This window comes from Mustela lutreola, chromosome X (genome assembly GCF_030435805.1).
Source record: "Mustela lutreola isolate mMusLut2 chromosome X, mMusLut2.pri, whole genome shotgun sequence".
Classification (NCBI taxonomy): domain Eukaryota; kingdom Metazoa; phylum Chordata; class Mammalia; order Carnivora; family Mustelidae; genus Mustela; species Mustela lutreola.
Window position 1 is genome coordinate 32,227,920 of NC_081308.1, and position 6,424 is coordinate 32,234,343.

At 39.2% G+C, this 6,424-nt stretch overlaps 1 pseudogene; it reads left to right on the forward strand.

Moving 5' to 3' along the window:
- The first annotated feature begins 5,658 nt into the window (after positions 1-5,658).
- Positions 5,659-6,193, forward strand: LOC131820916 (transcription factor BTF3-like; annotated as a pseudogene).
- Positions 6,194-6,424: the final 231 nt, after the last annotated feature.

The following is a 6,424-nucleotide window of genomic DNA, read 5'->3' on the forward strand; positions in this document are numbered from 1 at the left end:
TGTACTTTTGCCTTATGTGTTCTCAGACATAAAACTTTCTTCCTAAAAGCATTTTAACTTTGAATATTAATTTTGTGAACAGACTAGAATAAGACATATTTTATATTTGACTTTCATAGAAAAAAGTATCCTAGTCTATACATAGAAATGTTTGCCCTTTGTTGCTCTTATTCTTATGAGAATAAACTGGATAAACTGAAAATTAATGACTTTTCTTGGGCCTGTCAGAGGACTAAGATCACAGAGCAAACTGCTACCTCAAAATCTGAATAGACAAGCATATCCAGAGAGACACATCCAAGATTTGTTTACCTGGAGAAGAAGTTAATGGAACCATGACTGGTAGGCACATGTAAATAGCAACTTTGACGAACAGCAGGGGCTGGGTGTGGATTAGCATGAGGGTGAGAAATTCTTGGAGGGCCACAGTCTTAGGACACTCTCTACACTTTTATGGTCTTTGTCTCTAAGAGCCTTATCAGACTGTCATGGTGAGATTCAATAACCATCCCCTCCTGTCTCTGGCAAGGAAAAGAGAAGAGTAACCATTGCAAAATCTATTCTAAGCCTTCTTCATAACAAAATTCTACAGGGAAGGGGACTTTCCAAAGACTTACCCCAGCTAAGAAGAGGGAATTACTCTCATCCCACCTTCCTCCACTCTTCCTTGTCATAGAAGGCATTTGAGGAGATGGGGACAAGAGAGCACAGTCAACGAGATTCAGGGCTTCGAGGAAATAGGTGAGGATGATGCAACCAAGGAAGGCAATATGAAGCTGAGTAGGTGAGTGGAAAGCTATACCACTGGAGAAACTCTTGCAAAGGCCACAATACACAGGGCCACTCAAAGACTTAGATTTAAGCAAAAAAACTGTAGAATAGGGCTCCCATTCCCATGTGTTACTGCTTCCCCAACAGAGCTCCAGTATGATAAGAGTGGATAACAGTTGAAAGAGCCACAAGACAGACTCCCCCTGAGAAGGTATACTCAAGGAAACCAAAATTCAAGAAGAGGAAAAAAAAGAAGCTATAAGAGTTAGAAATGTCTCGCAACTACAGCTACACCAAACATTAAGCACAGGCACACCCCTAGCAAGATTAACATAAAAACACACTAATTGCAAACAAAAATCAAAATGCGCGTGTGCGCGCGCGCGCGCACACACGTATACACCCTAAATGCCTGTTTACCTTAGTTTCCATTACCTGATACAACATGTCCAAATGTCAACACAAAATGGAAAGGCTTGATAAAAGGTAAGGGAAAACAGTCTGAAGAAATAAAACAAATACAAATTACATATGGCACAGATATTGGAATTATTAGAAAGGAAATTTAAAATAAGTATGATTAATATGTTAACAGTGGTAGTGGGGGAAAATGACAATATGAAAGAATGGATGGGTAGAGTAAGCAAAATGATGAAAATGCTAAGAAAAAATCAAAAGAAAATTCTAGAAACAAACAAAAAAAAGTATCAGAAATGAAGAAAACCTGCAGGGACACCTGGCTAGCTCAGTTGGAAGAGTATGAAACTCTTGATCTCAGGGTTGTAAGTTTGAGCCCCATGTTGCTTGTACAGATTAGTTTAAATAAATAAAATTTTAAAAAGTAAAAAAGGGAGGGTGCCTAGATGGTGCAGTCGGTTATGCATTTGACTCTTGGTTTCAGCTCAGGTTGTAATCTCAGGGTCCTGGAGTCAAGCTCCACATCCAGTTCCCTGCTCAGCATGGAGTCTACTTGAGATTCTCTCTCCCTCTCCCCCTCCCACCTGCACTCACTCTCTCTCTCAAATAAATACATCTTAAAAAACAAGAACAAAAAGAAAAGAAGAAAATCTTTAGTGGCTTATCTGTAGATAGTTGATACCTCTCAAACTTAAATTCAAAGAGAAAAATAAACTCAGCATCTAAGAACAAACATACAATATCAAAATGTGTAAATTATGTGTAACTGGAGTGTCAAAAGCAGGAAGAAGTACAGAACAAAAAATATTTCAAGTATTCATGGCTTAGAACTTGCCAAAGTTATTGACAGACACCAAACCACAAATCCAGGAAGCTCAGAAAACATGAGTCAGGATAAACATGAGAAAGAAAACAAAAACAAAATAAAACAACAACCATTGGCAATTTATTACAGGCATGAAGGGCTGGTTCACATTTGAAAATCATCAGTGTTAATCACCATACCGATAGGTTAAGGAATAAAACTTGTACAGTCATATCAATTTCTGCAGAAAAAGCATATAACAAAATATGACATGCATTCACAATAAAAAATCTTAGCAAATTAAGAATAGATAACTTTTCTCACTTTTATAAAGAATATCTAGGGGTACCTGGCTAGCTCAGTCGGTAGAGCATGTGACTCCTGGTCTCCAGGTTGTGAGTTCAAGCCCAATGTTGGGTATAGAGATCACTTAAAATTAAAAATTGTTGAGGCGCCTGGGTGGCTCAGTGGGTTAAAGCCTCTGCCTTCGGCTCAGCTCATGGTCCCAGGGGTCCTGGGATCGAGCCCCGCATCGGGCTCCCCTCCGCAGGGAGCCTGCTTCCTCCTCTGTCTCTGCCTGTCTCTATGCCTTCCTGTGATCTCTTTCTGTCAAATAAATAAATAAATCTTTGGGGAGAAAAGATTTTTAAAAAATTTAAAAATTCTTAGAAAAGTATTTCCAAAATTTATAGTTAATAGGTGAGAAATGTGGTGCTTCCCCCCATAGTAAGGAACAAAGAAAAGGTATCCTCTCTTACACTCCTTCTTAACATCATTCTGGAAGTTCAAGCTAGTGCAATAAGATAGGTAAAAGAAATAAAAAGCTATTCAGATTATAAAGGAAAAAATAATACTGTTTTTATTTACATATTTTTTAAAAAGAATTTATTTGAGAGAGAGAGAGAGAGCACAAGCAAGGGGCAGGGGCAGAGGGAAAAGCAGATTCCCTGTTGAGCAGGGAGCCTGATACGAGACTCAATCCCAGGACCCTGAAAGCACTACCCAAGCCAAAGGCCCATGCCCAACTGACTGAGACACCCAGGCACCCCTCAGAGATGTTTATCTAGAAAATCCTCAGTCTTCTGGGAAACTCTTAGGAAAAAAAAAAATTCTGGAACTCCTGAGCAAATAAAACAAGGTTTCAGGATACCAGGTAAGTATACAAAAATCAATAAGCAATGAAAAATTAAAATCTGAACTTTAAAAAAATATATATTGTTTATAATGGCACCAAATAAATAAGTATGTATGTAGAAGACTAACAAAATATGTACAGGAATTCTATGCAGAAAACTATTTAGCATTGGTGAAAAATAAAATCAAGATCCAAATGAGAGCTGATCCATGTTCATGATTTTTTTTTTAAAGATTTTATTTATTTCTTTGGCAGAGACAGATCACAAGTCGGCAGAGAGGCAGGCAGAGGGAGAGGAGGAAGCAGGCTCCCTGCCGAGCAGAGAGCCCAATGCGGGGCTTGATCCCAGGACCTGAGATCATGACCTGAGCCGAAGGCAGAGGCTTTAACCCACTGAGCCACCCAGGTGCCCCCATGATCATGATTTAGAAGAGTCAGTATTGTTACAATATCCATTATTCTTAACTCAATCCATTCAATCTCACCCAAAATCCCAACAAGCAATTTTGTAGGTATTGGCAAACTGATTCTGAAGTTTATGTGGAAAGGTGAAACACCTAGATTAGCCAATATAATTCGGAAGAAGGGCACAGTTGGAAAATTCACACTACTTCATTTCAAAATCTGACATAAAGTTATAATGATCAAGATAGTCTATGGTACTAGAAAAGAACAGCTCTATAGAGCAATGGAATGGAAGAGATTAGAAAGCCCAGAAATTGATAACCACAAATATAGTCAACTGGACTTTGACAAAGAGGTAAAAGATAATCTCTCCAACAAATGGTTCTGGAACATCTGGACATCCACATGCAAAAATGGAATCTAGATACAAATGTTGTAATTTCAAAAATTAATTCAAAATGGATCATGACCTACATTTAAAATGCAAAATAATATAGAAAATCCAGGTGACCTTGGGATGACCGGGACTTTCTAGATACAATACCAAAAGCATGACTCAGGAAAAAACAGTTGCACTTATTTAAAATGTAAAACTGCTCTGTGAAAGATAATATTAGCAGATGAAAAGCCACACACTTGGGATGTTTGCAAAACATTTGTAAGATAAAACATCTAAAATATACAAGGAATTTAAAAATCTCAGTAAGAAAACAAAACCTGATTAACAAAATAGGCAAAAAATCTGAATAGACACCTCATCAAAAGAAGATATACAAGTTGCATAAATCCTATAAAAATATGCTCTAAATTGTGCGACGACTCTACTTGAATAAAATACATTCTAAAAACATGCTCAGCATCATGTCCTTAGGAAATTGCTAATTAAAACACCACATACCTTTTACAATGACTAACATCCAAAATAATCACAACACCAAGTACTGGTAAAGAGATGGAGCAACAGGAATTTTCATTCATTGCTGATGGGAGTACAAAGAGGTACAGTCAGTTTGGATGGTTTTTACAAAAATAAGTGTAGTTTAAGCATAAGATCTAGCAAAAATTCTTCTTGGTGTTTTCCCAGTTGAGCTGAAATCTTAGGTGCACATAAAAACCAGCATATGGATATATATGGCAACTTTATTCATAATTGCCACATCTTGGAAGCAACCAAAATGTGCTTCAACAGGTGTAAACTGTGGTACATCCACACAATGGCATATTATTCATTGCTAAAAAGAAATGAGCCATCAAGGGGCACCTGGGTGGCTCAGTTGGTTAAGCGTCTACCTTCAGCTCAGGTCATGATCTCAGGGTCCTGGGATCGAGTCCCTCATCATGCTCTCTGCTCAGTGGAGAGTCTGCTTTCCTCTTCCCTCTCCCCACTCAGGCTTGCATGTGTGCATGCAGGTACACATTCTGTCTCTGAAATAAAATCTTTTGGGAAAAAAATGAACAATCAGGCCACAAAAAGAATGGAGGAAACTTAAATGCATATTGCTAAGTGAAAGTAACTAATCTGAAAAGGCTACATACTGAATGATTCCAACTAATGACATTCTGAAAATAGCGAAACTGTGGAGACAGTAGAAAGATCACTGGTTGTTGAGGGGGGGGGGGGTTCATTCATAGGGAGAGAGAGAGGGCTAATAGGTAGAGCATAGGCAATTTTTAAAAAATATTTTATATATTTATTTGAGAGAGAGAGAGAATGAGAACCAGCAAGCATGAAAGGGAGAAGGTCAGAAGGAGAAGCAAACCCCCATGGCTCCCTCCCGTTGAGCAGGGAACCCCAATGCAGGGCTCGATCCCAGGACTCCAGGATCATGACCTGAGCCGAAGGCAGTTGCTCAACCAACTGAGCCACCCAGGAGCCCAGCATAGGCAATTTTTAAAAGCAGTGGAATTATTGTTCTGTATGGTACTGTAATGCTGGATCCATGTCATTATGCATTTTTCAAAACCCGTAGAGTATAAAACATAACAAAAGATCCTGATATAAATTACGGACTTTAGTTTTTAAAAAAATGTATCAGTACCAACACCTCATCTCAGCTGGTCCACCCGAGACCCCCTGAGCGCCAACCCTATTCCCCCTGCGGTATCCCATTTCCACTCCAACAAGATGAAAGTAACTACCATGAACCAAGATAAACTCCAAACTGCAAGCACAAGTGTGCATTGGTGGGAAAGAAACTGCTCGCCTGAAGAAGGTGGTTCATAGAACAGCTACAGTGGATGATAAAAAAAAAAAAAAAAAAAAAAAACTTCAGTTCTCCTTAAAGAAGTTAGGGGTAAACAGTATGTCTGGTATTGAAGAAGTGAGTATGTTCACAGACCAAGGAACAGCGATCCACTCTCACAACCCCAAAGTTCAGGCATCGCCAGTGACAAACACTTTCACCATTTTGGGCCATGCTGAGACAAAGCAGTTGACAGAAATGCTACCCACTGTCTTAAACCAAATTGGTGCAGACAGTCTGACTAGCTGAAGAAGACTGGCTGAAGTTCTGCCCACACAGTCTGTGGACGGAAAAGCCCCACTTGCTGCCGGAGAGGAGGAAGGTGATGACGTTCCAGATCTTGTGGAGAATCGTGATGAAGCTTCCAAGAATGAAGCAAACCGAATTGAGTCAAGTTCTGAAGAAGATAAAACTTGAAAAAGTTTCTGGGAGCTGCTAGTTTATACATGGCTCCTTTTTATATTAATTATTTTTATTAACATATAATGTATTATTTGCCCCACAAGTACAGGTCTGTGAATCGTTAGGTTTACACACTTCACAGCCCTCACCATATCACATGCCCTTCCCAATGTCCATAACCCCACCACACTCTCCATACCCCCCTCCCCCCGGCAACCCTCAGTTTGTTTTGTGAGATTATGATTT